Source organism: Delphinus delphis, chromosome 2, assembly GCF_949987515.2.
Source record: "Delphinus delphis chromosome 2, mDelDel1.2, whole genome shotgun sequence".
Taxonomy (NCBI): domain Eukaryota; kingdom Metazoa; phylum Chordata; class Mammalia; order Artiodactyla; family Delphinidae; genus Delphinus; species Delphinus delphis.
In genome coordinates, this window is record NC_082684.1 from 31466229 (window position 1) to 31482419 (window position 16191).

At 48.7% G+C, this 16191-nt stretch overlaps 1 protein-coding gene across 12 annotated transcripts in view; it reads right to left on the reverse strand.

The window, feature by feature from the left end:
- Positions 1-15640, reverse strand: part of SIPA1L1 (signal induced proliferation associated 1 like 1) — a 500730-nt gene extending 485090 nt beyond the window's left edge. For 10 of the 12 annotated variants that reach the window (XM_069540429.1, XM_069540435.1, XM_069540434.1 and 7 more), the window contains exons 1-2: positions 15557-15640; positions 14633-14811 (exon numbers count right to left, since the gene is read on the reverse strand). The gene's annotated coding sequence lies outside the window, so the exon portion shown is untranslated. Of the gene's footprint in view, positions 1-14632; positions 14812-14889; positions 15007-15305; positions 15481-15556 lie in introns of those variants that run through there. The other 2 variants (XM_060004292.1, XM_060004291.1) reach the window with 2 other exon arrangements.
- Positions 15641-16191: the final 551 nt, after the last annotated feature.

Consider the following 16191-nt stretch of genomic DNA (forward strand, 5'->3'; position numbering starts at 1 on the left):
ATTCAGTGAAATGGAGCACCGAGTTTCTACTAGGGTCAGATTTTATCTTAATAGTGTTATAAATGACTCTACACCTTTATTTATGGACTCATCAAAGGTCAGAAGGGCTCAGTTTTTAGTTGTACTCAACTATGCTTTTTAGGAGAAATTTTGTGCCCTTCTGAAGCTAGTGTGCAAAATCTCAGGGGGCAGTCATTCTCAGGGTTGTGCAAATGGGCACCCCTTACATCTTATCTGTCCCCAGGTGTCTCACTAATCTCACTCTAGACATGGCCCTGGGGTCAAGCACAGTGCCAAGGGGAGAATAGGAGCTCAGTCATTGAATGAATAAAGGCACAAACAAATGAGGTAGAGAAGAAGGACAGTTATTGGAAAACTCTAGATACTGAATGTTTTCACAGCCTTTGAACACCCTGTTTTCCACAAGGCTTGTGTGAAGGTAGATGAATGGGACCTTTGGTGCTGTAGTCATCTTAGTCAGCTTGGGCTGCTATAACAAAATACCACAGACTGACGTCTATTTCTCACAGTCCTGGAGGCTGGAAGTCAAGATGAAGGTGCCAGCTAGTTCAGGTCTCAGTGAGGGCCTTGTCCTGGCTTGTAGACAGCTACCTTCTCAGTATACCCTCACATGGCAGAGACAGAGGGCTTTGGTCTCTCTTCCTCTTCTTATAAGGACACCAATCCCATTGTGAGACCCCCACCCTCATGACCTCAAATAAACGTAATCACCTCCCAAAGGCTTCCTCTCTGTGAACATCATCACATTGGGGGTTAAGGCTTCAACATATCAATTTTGGTGGGACATAAACATTTAGCCCATGTCAGTAGCATATTAAGATTACGTATGTTGGATCCCTGCTTCTGTACGAAAGTTTGATCACTGAGGTAGACAGAATTCTAAGATGGCTCCCAAGATTCTCACCCCCTAGTGTGCATACTCATGTAATCTCTTTCCTTGAGGTGAGTGAGCCTGACTTAAACAGGTGAGCTCTTTAAAGAGGGTCTAGCGGTCAGAGATGGAAGAAGTCAGAGAGATTGGAAATGTGAGAGGGATTTTCCTGGCCTTGAAGGAGCTAAGAGTTATGTCGTAAGAGGGCCTATGGAGGGGATCACATGGTAAGGGAACGTAGGAGGCTTCTAAGAGCTGAGAGCAATTCCCAGCGACAGCCAAAAAGTAAAGGGGACCCTCAGTCCTACAGCCAAAAGTAACTAAATTCTGCCTACAGCTGTGTGAGCTTGGAAGAGGACCCCATACTTCAGATGAGGCCCCAGCCTGGCTGACACCTTGATTTCATGTCATGAAACCGTGAGCAGAGAACCCAGCCACACCATGACTAGACCTCTGATCTATAGAACGCTGTTATAATAAATTCATGATGTTTTCAGCCACTAAGTTTACGGCAATTTGTTACACAGCCTAGAAAAGCAATACAATCTCCTTTCTACAGGAGATCAGCCCACATCTCTTGAGTCCCTTTATCTTACTAAAACCAGCTTCTGTTTGGTTGTTGATTACATTTTCCCTTATATTAATACACAACCTCCTTTCTTTCTTCTTCTTTCTTTTTTTCCCCTACTGTCTCCTTTGGGAATTTACACAGTAATTCAAATCTGCTGTGTACACATGGTTATTTTCACACTATTTAATGTAGAAACTATATTAGCTTCTCCCCAACCTCTACAAAGCATCTGCAGGGCACACATCATTGTGAGGCTACTGTTTTCCTCCCCCCCCCAACCAGTGTTCAAGTCTTCCAAAGCTTAACATTATGTTTATTACATAACAGCACGACATAAGCCCAAACAACCTGCTGCTGGGCTTTTAAATATAGCAACTGCAGAAATCTCTTCTGGGCTTGATGAAGAGCCACTTCAAATGTTTCCTAATTTCAGCCATTTTCTGGTCTATAGAAAACAAGGTCCAAAAATGGCTCTGCAGGTAAAGTGCACACACAAGGAACCCACCCCTCCCTTAACAATGACACAGAGGGCGGGAAGTGGGGAGGGAGCCGAGGGCCCTCCGGCTGTTGGGATTTGCAGGCGGCCTCTCAAGGAGTATTGCCTCTGTGTGAACCCCTCTCAGGGGTGAAAATGGAAAAGGCCCAGAAGTGGAGCCCTTCCAGGTTGGCACCTCAGTGATGGTCCCTCCCTTTGTTCCCTTTTCTAATTGCCGGGACCATTGGCAGTTGTATTCACCAAAGGGACTCTTGGTTGCATTAAGAGCTGACTCAATCTGGCTGGGAATTTCTTGGCTTGGGAATCTGTTGAATAAGGGTTGTGCTGCTCCCTTTGACCTCCCCATGTTGGTTCTATTCTCAGGCACCAACACCCCACACAGCACCCCTCTCCTCCCCACCCCACCCAGAATCCCTAGGCTTGCCCCATGGGAAAAGGGTGCCTCTTTCTCCTATTCCAGCCATCTACCCTGGGCTGGCTGGTTGGGCTTGGGTCTCATGCCCTTCTCCTAAATCATCACCATGGCCAGGGGGATGGAACCCACTGTTTGGCCAGGATGGGAGCAGGTGTCCACTTCTAGAACAGGAGTTATGAGGCCACAAGGACTGGGGCGGGGGAGGGGAAGGGTGGATGTCCAAAGGAAAATCAGGATGCCATTGTCAGACAGGGTGGCATGGACACTGGGCAGGCCAGAACAACTGATGTCCTCAGCCGCCTGACCTATTCTAATGCAGGATATTTGGGAACAGCTGGGACCTGGAGAGGCAGTTGGGAGCAGGGGTTCTCTCTCCACCTCTGTGCTTCCACTGAGCCACCGGAATCCTATATGTTCATCTGTATGTGTGTGTGCGTTTCACCCAGGTCATCAGCTGAGGAGCAGAGTCAAGGTGTAAATTTATAACACATTTCTGCTCTGCCCTGGGCCTTCGAATTTCCTCTCCTGGCTACAAGGTGGTAGAAATTTCTGTGCTCTTATACCTGTACTCCTCTGAGAGTGGACTGCCTTCCCTCAATACACAGAAAATCTGGGGCCACGTGAGGACTTCACACCAGAGACCTGGCTTGCCATGTGTGGGAGTCTGGGTGCAGTAAGAAAACGGGAAGCTGGGGTAAGCCTGTGTCCCAGGCTTTGGGCTACTGCTTCTCTCCACGGGGTTGCTCTGTCCCCACTCATGACCTATCAAACCCGCCACCTGGTAGGACCTTTCTGTGCCCACTTCTAATGGGTTCTCCTTGTGCGTCTGTCAGGGGTGCCATGACCCCTGCTTTCTGGATTGGGGCAGGGAGAAGGCTCTCATAAGTTCCTTCTAACTGAGCTCTGGCCCATGGCAGACAGAACAAATACTCACTGACAGTTCAAGGTGACCCCCCCCCCCCCCCCCCGCCACCAACTCCCTTGAACAGCTTCCATTTGTGCTCTGCCAGTGAGATTTTCCTATTCCATCAAAGGGTTAAACAGTTTTTGATGGGGAAAGCAGGAGATCTTCCTTATACAGGACACATATTTGGAAACTGGTCTCTTAGCAGTTGGGTGTGCCATACACAAAAGGAAAGTGTCAGTTAGTTTAGCCCAATTTTATTAATATCGGGGTCTATTATAAAACCACTCTAAAATGCACATCAAAACTACAATGAGGTACTATCTCACACCAGTCCGAATGGCCATAATTAAAAAGTCTACAAATAACAAATGCTGGCGAGGGTGTGGAGAAAAGGAAACTCTACTACACTGTTGGTAAGAATATAAATTGGTGCACCCACTGTGGAAAAAAGTACGGAGGTTCCTCAAAAAACTAAAAATGGTTTTAGTTGAGTTAGCCATATGATCCGGCAATCCCACTCCTGGGCACATATCCAGAGAAAACTCTAATTCAAAAAGATACATGCACCCCAATGTTCACAGCAGCACTATTTACAATAGCCAAGACATGGAGACAACCTAAGTGTCCATCGACAGATAAATGGGTAAAGAAGATGTGGTAAACATATACAAAGGAATATTACTCAGCCATAAAAAATAATGAAATAATGCCATTTGCAGCAACACGGATGGACCTAGAGATTATCCTACTAAGTGAAATAAGTCAGAAAGAAAAAGACAAATACCATATATCACATGTTGAATCTAAAATATGACACAAATGATCTTATTTACGAAACAGAAAGACTCACAGACATAGAAAACAAACTTATGGTTACTAAAGGGGAAAGGGGGTAAGAGTGGGATAAATTAGGAGTTTAGGATTAGCAGATACAAACTACTATATATAAAACAGATAAACAACAAGGTCCTATTGTATAGCACAGGGAACTATATTCAATACTGTAATAAGCCATAATGGAAAAGAATATGTATATATGTATGTATAACTGAATGACTTTGCTGTACACCAGAAACTAACACAACTTGTAAATCAACTTTACTTTAATAAAAAAATAAATGAAACCATTCTAATATATAACAGTATACCTTAAAATGTATCCTAGTGGGATTATCTATTTGATTAATGATACTTAAAGCATTAATTTTATATTTAACAGAAGAATGTGATTGAATGATTCAGTTAGGTATTAAACTTGTATTTATTGAATATTTAATAAGTGTATGGTTGTGAGCCAAGGGATACAAAGGTATTTAACACTTAAGTCTCCTCCAGAAGTTTACAATCTACTAGATGAAATAAGTGGATAGCACAAAAATAACTAAATATGATTCTATATCAGAATCAGTCTGTTTCTTTAAAAAGACAGCTTACTAAGTTCACCTAACTCTCAGCTTGAGGAGTTTAACTGAAATTAGCTAAGGTTCGACTCAGGCATCCGGTAGAAAAAGGGCCACTCAGAAGCTCTGAATACCAGGAAAGATTCCGGAGGTTGCACAGAGAGCTGCAGTGTTGAAAGGAACCCTTTGACTTCAAAATGAAGTCAGAATCTTTTGACTGCCCTGAAAGAAGCTGTGTGAAACCCAAGGAAGAAAATGACTAAATCATTCTTGATTTCTGGCTTTACAGCAAGGCATACATGGAAAAGCAGCAGGAACATCAGATTCCCAATGGCACGTTAACCATTTGGAGAACACGCTGGTCCATGGATAGAGAATCCGTTACAGGAGATATGTCATATGAAGTCAGAAACAGAGAGTAAGAAAGAGGGGACACATGCTGAGCACTGGCAGGGTGGGCGAGAGTCACACGGAGAAGGTGTCTCAATGAGTTGGATCCCAAGTTTAAACATCTCTGGGAAGGGCCCTGGTTAGTCACCCTGGTCAGATGTTGCCCTTGGACCAGTCAACTGGGGCCATAGGGGGAGGGGTATGTCACATAAAAGAGCTGATGATTCTGTAGTAGCTGTGCAGGGAAGGTAACGATGTGGATCATGTGCTATCAGAGGGTGGGGGGGCTGGGGAGGAGCAGGACAGACAAAAACATGTGTTCAGTATGCCTGCCTTTAGCTGGAGAGATTTCAGTAGCTCAACTTCAACGTCCTGCCACTCAGCACTGAGTTACTCTTGTTGCTTCTGTGACTTGGATATTAAGCCCCAGTTATAAAAGTGAGTGAGGATGAGAAAACAAATCCCCACCCAGATTGTTGAAACTAATTATGGTTCTTCCCCCTGCACCACGTGAGTCCCCACTTTTGTAACCTGCCCCAGTGACTCAGTCTTTCTAGGACTGGACTTCTTGGGGCAGAGGTCCTTATTCTGAACCTGGATGTATGTCCCCAGCTTCACTATCTGCTGAGAGACTTTCCTTATGTCAACACACGACCTCTTGCCTTTTCCTGGATCCCCAGCGGCCATACTTTCAGCTCCACGTCTGCCCCCTTCCCGCTGCAGTTAACTGAGTCTTGATCACTACCTATCCAAGGCTGCTTTCAAGACCGAGCTCAGTGTGAGGGTTTTGCAGGCTTTGGTGGGGGTGATGCGATATGAGACTGAGTCAGTGTTCCTGGAGGCATTTGGCGCCAAAACTGTCGGGGAGGGCAGGTGGCCCCGAAAGACCATCCAGGGAGTTCTTACATTTTTCCTGCTTTCCTTGCCTCTCCACACAGAGGCATAGGGAATTTGTATAGGCTGGAGTGGCTGGGTGAGGGGAGTACAAAAAAGAAATCTTTTTTGATCCATCTCCTAGAGTAATGGAAACAAATGGGACCTAATGAAACTTAAAAGCTTCTGCACAGCAAAGGAAACCATAAACAAGATGAAAAGACAGCCTTCAGAATGGGAGAAAATATTTGCAAATGACAAGGGATTAATCTCCAAAATATACAAACAGCTCTTGTAGCTTGATATCAAAAAAAAACAAGCAACCCAATCAAAAAATGGGCAGAAGACCTAAATAGACATTTCTCCAAAGAAGACATACAGATGGCCAAGGGGCACATGAAAAGATGCTCAACATCGCTAATTGCTAGAGAAATGCAAATGACGTATCACTTCACAACAGTCAGAATGGCCATCATCAAAAAATCTACAAACAGGGCCTCCCTGGTGGCAAAGTGGTTAAGAATCCGCCTGCCAATGCAGGGGACACAGATTCGAGCCCTGGTCCGGGAAGATCCCACATGCCGCAGAGCAACTAAGTCCGTGTGCCACAACTACTGAGCCTGCACTCTAGAGCCTGTGAGCCACAACTACTGATCCTGCATGCCACAACTACTGAATCCTGCAAGCCTAGAGCCTGTGCTCCACAACAAGAGAGCCACTGCAATGAGAAGCCCACACACTACAATGAAGAGTAGCCCCTGCTCTCCGCAACTAGAGAAGAGCCCAAGCGCAGCAACAAAGACCCAACGCAGCCAAAAATAAAATAAATTAATAATAATTTAAAAATCTACAAACAATAAATGCTGGGGAGGGTGTGGAAAAAAGGGAACCCTCTTGTACTGTTGGTGGGAATGTAAATGCATACAGCCACTACAGAGAACAGTATGAAGGTTCCTTAAAAAACTACAAATAGAACTACCATATGACCCAGCAATTCCACTACTGGGCATATACCCTGAGAAAACCATAATTCAAAAAGACACATGCACCCTGATGTTCATTGTAGCACTGTTTACAATAGCCAGGTCATGGAAGCAACCTCAATGTCCATCGACAGATGAATGGATAAAGAAAATGTGGTACATATACACAATGGAATATTACTCAGCCATAAAAAGGAACGCTATTGGGTCATTTGTAGAGACGTGGATGGACCCAGAGGCTCTTACACAGAGTGCAGTAAGTCGGAAAGAGAAAAACAAATATCGTATATTAATGCATATATGTGGAATCTAGAAAAATGGTACAGATGAACCTGTTTCCAAAATAGAAATAGAGGGCTTCCCTGGTGGCGCAGTGGTTGAGAGTCCGCCTGCCAATGCCGGGGACGCGGATGCGTGCCCCAGTCCAGGAGGATCCCACATGCCGCAGAGCGGCTGGGCCCGTGAGCCATGGCCGCTGAGCCTGTGCATCCGGAGCCTGTGATCCGCAACGGGAGAGGCCACAACAGTGAGAGGCCCGTGTACCGCCAAAAAAAAAAAAAAAAAAAAAAGTGGTTCAAAGCAGAAATAGAGACACAGACATAGAGAACAAACGTATGGACACCAAGCGGGGAAAGGGAGGGCGGGATGAACTGGGAGACTGGGATCGACATATATACACTAACATGTATAAAATAGATAACTAATGAGAACCTGCTGTATAGCACAGGGAACATTACTTAGTGCTCTGTAGTGACCTAAATGGGAAGGAAATTCAAAAAAGAGGGGATATATGTATACATATGACTGATTCACTTTGCTGTGCAGTAGAAACTAACACAACATTGTAAAACAACTATACCCCAATTAAAAACAAAAATCAAGACTTGCCAGCTTCAAACACCAGAATAAGAATAACAAAATCATACTGTGGATCCTGCCATAGACATTTGGCTGGTTTGTGGGAATGCTTGAAAACTACACGCAACATGCAAATCACATGACAACCAACAGACGGCCCTCCGGTGCTGTCCATTTTCCTGATGGGACCCTTCAGAAACCTCCATGGGGGTCTGTGTCATCTCCTGCTCTTCCAAGGGGATCAAAGGATGAAAGAGGGTCGTGAATGAAGCTTTTCAGTAGACTGACAGTGTGAACCACTTCTTGGACCATCCCCCTCTCCGAGGATGTGAAAAGACAGCCCAGCATCTGTGCTGTTTCCAGGACTCCTGGACATGACTTCTGAGACAGAGGCCAAACCAGTGCTCAAGTGGTGTCAGAAAAGGCTTCTCCTACCCTCTAGAGGGTGAAGAAATGTTTAAAACATCCAGTTTTTAAAACTCCAGGAATCTGAGACAATGAGCTCCAAGTTCGTGGTCTTAGAAAGAATCACTAGACTTAGAAACAACAACAAGAAAACCCTCAATGTCAAAAGGAAGGGGTGGTAGAGAGAGTGCTAAAGCCCTAGATATTTCTTTGTTCTTTTCGTTCTGAGTGTAGATAGCCAACTGCCGAGTTTCGAGTTTCGGTGGCTACAATGGAAGAAGGAAGAAGGTGGGTCTTGAAGGCAGTCCATCTCGGAGGGATCCCAGCTGGGCCCTTTCTTAGCTGTCTGAGCTTGGACAATTTATATAACCTCTTAAGCTTTAATGTCCTTATCTGGAAAATGGACATAATAGAATCTGCCTGATTTGAAAACTTAAATGAAAGAAGGCATGCAAACCCTTAGCTCACTGCTTGGCACACAGAAGAATCTAAGGAGGACACACGTTCTGTGAAAGGGAGAGGGTAGAAGGGGGGACAGGATGAAAGCAGGTATCTTAGGAAGGTGTCGCGATTGGGCCAAACCCACTGACAGCAAAGCTCCCTGAGCTTCTGACTTTGTCCTACTCGTCCTTGAATCTCCAACACCCAGCATGGGCCTTGTACAGAGTTGGCACTCAAGAAATGTTTGTTAGACTGAATGGAGCCCTAGCTGGGCCCGAGTCAGGGAGAGGTTTGCAGGAGGGGAAGGAAGGCAGGTGAGAGAGAAAAGGACACAGAGTGACAAAGCCTGAATGATGGAGATTCCAGATGATAAATGCTAACTTTGCCCTGTCTTTAGAGTCCCCATAAAATTAACGGACTTGAGATGGAATCGTTTCAAAAGTGTTTGGGGAGGCAGATGGGAAGCTTATGTCATTGTGTTCCCTTGCGAGCTCAAAATAATGGGTCGCGTTCCTGCCTGCGGGGGAAGGTAGGCATCCTTTCTGCAGATGCCTTTTGGAAATGCTACCTGCTCTGCGAGGCTGTCCTGGGCAGCTGGGGAGTGGGGCAGGTGGGGGGGAAAGTGCTGTGAGGTAGAACCAGGCAGGGAGAACTAGACGTTCCAGCCTCACAACAAAAGACACATCCCACATCCCCTACGGGAAGTGAACGCAGCACCAAAAGCTAACCAAATTCTCAGGCTGGGCGCCTGGGGGTATTTTAGGTCTTAGCTGCACAGGAAAGCTGTCAGAAAACTGTGAACTGCTCTGCAAAAATAGCGATTTGTTAGTTAATAGTGTGGGGAGAAGAAAATAACACCAGACCAAGGGATACAACAGGGTCCTTCCACTGCTTTGCAGCTCACCCCGTGTCAGACAGGGCCATCAACCTCTTTGGACCTGAGTGCTTCACCGACAGAACAAGGATAGCTTCCTTGAGCCCACCTGGGTCAAAGTGACCCCGTGCTTTTCTGTGCTCCAAGCCACGTAGCCCAGATTTTTATGTGACATGTATTTTGCTCTCTCTGGCATGAGATTTTTTTTTGAGATTTCAGTTAATTGTTTGTATAGCTCTTGACTCGGCCGATTTTAAGCTCCCTGAAGGCTGGGATCGGTGGGAAACGCAGTCAAGTATTATTCATTTTCAAGCACCCACTTAACCAGCATTGACTGAGTCCACCAGGCACCGTGCTAAACTCTAAGATGATAGTGCTGAGCTACTCAGGTACCATTCCCGCCCTTTGAGAGTGTTTCTTCTGCTGGGGAAAATGGATATTCATGATAAAATAGAACAGACCCAGAAAAACAGAGGCAGAGCTCCTGCGTCACACAACTGCAGGGGGCAGATTCATACAGAACACAGTGGGAGTGATGTTCCTCAGGCTGTGCAGGGCAGCAGCCCTGGTGTCACCACATTCCCAGGGTCTGGCCTGATGCCTGATGCTGTAAAGGTTTGTTAGAGAGCAAAAGAGGATTAAATGAGGGGTCTTCCCCGGTGTGGTGACGGCTTTTAACGTGTGACTGTATCCGTTTGTCTTTCTGCACACACGTCCTGGCCCCTGTGACTGAATCTGCCCAGTGTAATGCCAGCAGAAGCGCCAGGATTCACCTTCTGGGCTGGCGAGGCGGGGCGGGTGGGCAGTGCCTGACCCCCTCCAGCTGTTTCTTTTCCTGCTGCGGTGACCAAGGCAGCTATAAGATGATGGGTTCTATCACCCTGAGCCCCTGAGAGATTCTGTGGAGCAGAGCAGAGCAGTCCCTCATTGGCGAAGAAGCATTTATAAAAGAAGCTTGTTATGTTAAGGCACTGAGACAGCGGGGTTGTTTGATACCCTGGCATAGACTGATCTATTCTGACTGATGCTCTCACTCTCCCGTGAGTTGGGTCATGGGGCCGTTTACTGGACCAAGCACAGAGGTGATCAGTAAATGTTAAAAAAAAAAGAACTGAGAGGTGGAAGAGGAATGGACATTGATTAATAAGTATTATGAGTGCCTTTTCCTCAGCTCTTAGGAAGTGTGCTCTGTGGGATCTAGGCCCCGGACACAATGGCTGGATTGGTTATTTCCAATAGGTGGGTTTCCTTCTACCCCCAAGGCCCTCTCTGTGGTAGGTAAGGTAATGCTGCCTTTTCCACATAGAAAGAAGCACACCAGTTTCTCTCCATTGATGCAAACCATCTGGAGGAAGGACGTAATTGAGGAAAACTCCAGGCCCCCAGAATTGGAGCAGTTGGGGTCTTTGCCTACCCAAGCCCCCCAGTGGGGCTCACACAAAACAGAGACACTTGCAGCTGTGCCGCGACCACAGCCAGAAGTAAGGACCAAAACACTCCATCCCCACTGCCGCAGACCCACTTCCTTAGACCAGGGGTTCTCAAACTCTGGAGTGTATTCGAATCACCTGGAGCGCTTGTTCAAACACAGACTGTCAACCCTCATTCCCCGAGTTTGTGATGCAGTACTCTGGGGTGGGGCCTGGGAATTTGCATTTCTAACCAGCTCCCCAGTGATGCTGATGCTGGTCCAGGGAATATATTTTGAGAAACCATTGTCTTAGGTGGATGTTCTGTCTCTCAAAGTCAAGGATAAAAGCAATACCTTTGAGATTAGCCCTATAACCTGCTATTAGCCTTAATGATACAGAAGGAACTCTTTTTTTTTTTTTTTTCTTCCAGATTACCCAGTTCAGTAGAGAGGAAAGGATGAAGAAAAGATAAGTTTCAGGGAGGAGAAGGCCTGGGAAAGAATCCAATTTGAGGACTGTTGTCCAGAGGGGAGGGCTGATGGGTGTCACAAAGGAAGGTCCTGGGATGAGAGCCAGAAGGGACCTGGGTGCTGAGGTAGCCAGAGAAAGACAAGTTTGAGAGCTGATCGTTGGGTAGTGAAAAAGAGCACTGGATTTGGAGTCTGAAAACCTGCATTTCTCTCCCATAAGGCCTTGCAGCTCCTGGAGCCAAGATAAAACCACTCTGAATTCAGTCAAAGCTGATCTAACAGCTCTCGTGGGCAGAGACTGCCAGTTTTCTGGGTGGGTAAGCCCAGTCCATGGCCCTACGCCCAGTACACTATTTGTACTGGGCCTGAGACCCAGGGCAGGAAGCCACCAGGCACTGCAAAGTGCTCCAGCAACCTCCTGCTGATTTATCCATGCTCCCGGCAGGACTGTGCTGTGCCACGGGTTAGCGTGGGCGGCCGTGACTCACCCAGCCTCGTGGGGAAGCAGATGCTGCAACTGCAACCAGCGCTGCCACGGAAACAGGCTAAATCAATCTCAGATCCCTGCAGGGGCAGAAAACAAGCCACCTGCCGCCAGGGAGCTGGGGCTGCTCTGGTGGTGTTCTGGGTTCAGACACCAAACTGGTGAGCACAGCCCGAGCTGTGCTGGTCACGGAGCCGGTTGCAGAGCCAGGTCGGGATCAGCAGCAAAGAAGCTGGTGCAGCGACTACAGCATGTGACAAGGGGTGGACAGACTCCCCACCTCTGCTGCCTGTGTCTGATGATGGCAGCAGGGTTGGGGAGTGGGGGTGGTGTGGGGGACAGAGGGCCCTGGATGGACCAGTTCACTCGGATCCTGTTCCTAAACCTGTGGGATGTCTGCGCTGATTCGGGGGAGTGGGGGGGAGAAGAGATGCGAACCTGACCGACTCTTGACTCTCTTTCTGCTCTCAGATTTGCTAAGACCCAACTCCTATGAAGTTGCTCCCTCACCCGATGATGTGACCGCAAATACACCCCCAAGGAGACGAGGAAACGGAGGCCAACGACCTAAGCGAAGTCCCCCAGTTTTCTGAGGCAGTCAGGCTGGGCTCCCGATATCCCGAGCACCAATCCTTCATCATTTGCCACTAGACACTGCATCCCAGGGAAATAATTCGATGGGCCTTGCGAGATTTGCTTTGCCTTCAATATCTGCTCTCCGGGGCAGCGGGTGGTACCATGAATAGCGTACTCTGCTCTTCCCAAGAGCTACAGCAAGTCTTTAGCCAGCTTTCCCCTCCTTCATCAACTCCTAAGCCAGGCGATGAGTTTCCACTGGCTCCACCAACCAGACAGAGGAAACCCCAAGAGTCTCCAGGTTCGCCCAATATCCCATCATTATGGCATCATGGGAACAGAGCCAGAAGTGGGCCCCTGGGGTTTTCAGGCCAGCCCCCCCCATGGGTGGGGGGCGGGGCGGTGAATGTCTACACTCAGCAGTCCCTCCTGGTGACTCTTGGGCCATTTCGCTAGTTGTCCCCTCTAGGGGTTCCCCGCCGAGGCTCACAGCTGGCTGTGGTGGCTTCGGCACATCTTCAAGCCCTGAGGCCCCCAGGTCCTGTGCAGCACCTCCCCAGCCCCACTGCGGCCACTTCAGACCTTCCGCTTCCTCGAGCCCCTCGCTTGCAGAGGGTGCTGTGAGGGACCTTCCCTTCCATTTCAGGGGTGGGGTGAAGGCTACCCGCTGGGTCTCTACCTCCTTCCTACCTTCGTCCTCCCTCGTCCTGTTTAAGGAAAATCCCTTCTGCCTCCAAGATCCCTTCCCCGCCCTCACTGTGTCTTTGATCCATTAATTATCTTTCTCCTAATGATTCAACTTCAGCTTTTCTGTGAGCTTCTCCTCTTCAGTCTATAATCACGTTTCTGTCTCTCCTACATAAACACAGTTAACCAAACATGTGTTCCACTCTGGTTACTCTCCTTCCCTAACTGCAAAGCTTCTTCTCAGAGCAGCACTTTTTCTCTCTCCTCTCTTACCACCCAAGGGGTCCAAATTTCTCTCTGTGCTGCCTGGCATCTCTGCTTCCTGCCCTGCTCAGTCCCCCCCAGTGGCTGGCATCCACCATGGGCACATCAACACCTGGGGCTGTCTCAGATGTTCCCAACACGTCTAGTCTCCGGGGCGCCAGAGCGGGCTGGGCTTCAAGCAGGGGAGTAGGGGAGGGCCCTCTGACCCCCAGCTGCACATCTTCTCTTGAGCCCCAGAGCAGCTGTACTTGTGTGCAAGGTTTCCTCAACGGTCTCCTTCAGCTCCAACTTTGTCCTCCCTACCTAACCCCCACTGCCAAATTGGGCGATACAACAGCTCACACAGGACCAGCCAAAAGGAGGGATGTCAAATAACCCCTTTATCTCCTCTGGCCTTTCCCCTACCAAAAATACTTTACCCTCCCCAAGTTACAGAAGAAAATCTCCCTTGCATGAAGGGTGGGCAGCAGAGACCGGAGGGTGCATACGGTGGGGAGAAGTGTACGCTGGGGAGAAGCGTACGCTGGGGAGAAGCGTACACTGGGGAGAAGTGTACGCTGGGGAGAAGTGTATGCTGGGGAGGAGAGCACCAGGCTCCTGCAGGGGCGCTGATGGCAGGAGCTGTCTGTCCAGCCACCCTGAGTCAATTCTTGTGGAATGGGAGAGAATCCTCCCAAAAGGACCTTTAGGGAGTGGAAGGAGAGGGTCTGATTCTCAGTCTTGGAGCCGAGGGGTAGGCTTTGAAAGATGTGAAAGATAACTTTTCCTTTGATCAGAGTTTATAGCTAAGAACCACCAGGAAAGAAGGGTGGGCTTGACTCCCGGGGAGGCCCCGCTTGCACCAGATTTGCAGGGTCTGATTTCACGGTGGAGGACACCTGGCCTCCCTGTCTGAGCGCTCGCATCTCCTTGAGGGGCCAGTCTCACCATCGGCCTCCTCCCTTGGGAGCGTGTGGCCCAGCCAGAGAAGCCTGGGCTCTAGGGGTCCTGAGAGCCGGTTCCCACTAGAGTTCGCCCACTGCGGGGACCTGAGCAGAAAGTGCCTGTGCTCTCTGTCGGTGCACCTGCCAGACGCAGAAGCTCTGGACTCCAGGTGCTGCCCGCAATGGCAAAGTCACTCTGTGACGCCAGAGCCCAGGTGGTCAGCTGGCTCTCCCCTGGCTTTTGGGGCCCATCTCCCGTCCCTGAACCTGGCCTGGCTTCTGGGAAATGCGCAGAACAGCCAAGTACTTACAGCCTCACGTAGATGCTTCCCAAAGTCCTTTGATATCCACCAAAATGTAGCCGCTCGCATTTCAAAGGGACCTTACAGCCCAGGGTTCAGCCCCCCTCAGGCAGGACTTCAGTCAGCTGGTCCACCTGTCTGTCTTGCGTGGTTCCCAGAACAGAAGGCTCTCTGCTTGATTACGTGGCCTATAGAAGGGACTTTGGTTAATGGAAATTTCTTCTTGATTTTGACCTAAAATCTGCCCCCTTGTGACTTCCACCCACCTGGTTCTGTTCTCTGGTCCTTTGGAAGAAAATATCTCCTCAGTCATCTAATTGGTCTCACAGTAGCCAGAGGAGGTGAGGATGGAATTATTGGCCTCTTTTATAGAAAGTGCATGCCTGGGGAGGTCAAGGAGCTTTGAAAAAGCTACAGGTGGAACTGGAGATAGAATCCAAGTGTCTTAATTTCCCAGACCAGTTCTCCTGCCATTACTCTGCATTTCTTAATCTTTGCCCATTATTGTCGAGTACCTACTGTGTGTACCTGGAATACCAGGTAAGGGCTGGAGGCATGGGACACCTGGAGCCTCTCTCCGGAGTCACTGATTCCAGCTCAGAGGACACACACACACACACACACACACACACACACACACACTTCAAAACACCTGCTCAGCCAGCAGACTGGGTGGCCTCACCTTCACCCTCTGAAGTTCAGCCTGGAAAATCAGCCTTCTTCCTTACTTTTGCCGGCTCCCCGCCCCCAGCACAGGCTGAGAGGTAGGAAAGGGAAAATGTAGAGAAGATGATTTTAACCACGGAAGAGCCTGAACTTGAGAGGAAGAAGAAAGGCCTGAAGAGGAGTTTGAAAATGATAGCTGTCAACACGAGGCTTGGAAAGACGGCGGCACAGCGAGCTCGTGGGTGGGCGGGTGGGAGGGAGGCTCACCGGTGCCAAAGCTCAGTCGTGTGGCAGCAGGGAAGTAGGGACGCAGGGCCGGGGCTGTGAGAACTGCAAACCAGAACCGCCAAGGCCTGGTCTCAGCAAAGGCAGGCCCTAACAACTTCCCAGGACCTGGATAATTGGGCCAGGCTCCACCCCCGAGATGTGCTTTCATCTTTCTTAAAGGCACAGTGCCCTGATTCAGTGTCCGCTGAGTATCCAGCAACAGCACTTCAATTTCTCTCCCTTGGACGGCAGCACTTATTCTACTGAATCATTCAGGCACAGAGAGACCCAGGCTCTACTCTCTGCAGCTTGGGGATGCAAAAGCTGACCAGAGAGGGAGAACCCAGGGTTTTGACTTTAACTGCGCCCATTGCTCGACAGTCACTGAGCCCTGGGGGACGAAGTCCTGGAAAAGGACAGCAGCTCTCACTCCTTAATTTGGCAAAGTGGAGGAAAGAGCTGTCCCCCTCAACATGGGCAGATAAAACTGTCCTTCTCAAACCCAGGCATCTTGCTAAGGGGCAGATTGCCTCCGTGGGGCTGGGCCTGGAATTCTGCATTTCCAACCTGCTCCTGGTCGAGGTCGATGCTGCTGGTGCCTGAGTACTTGCATCCTTTGGGAGAAAAGCTCTACA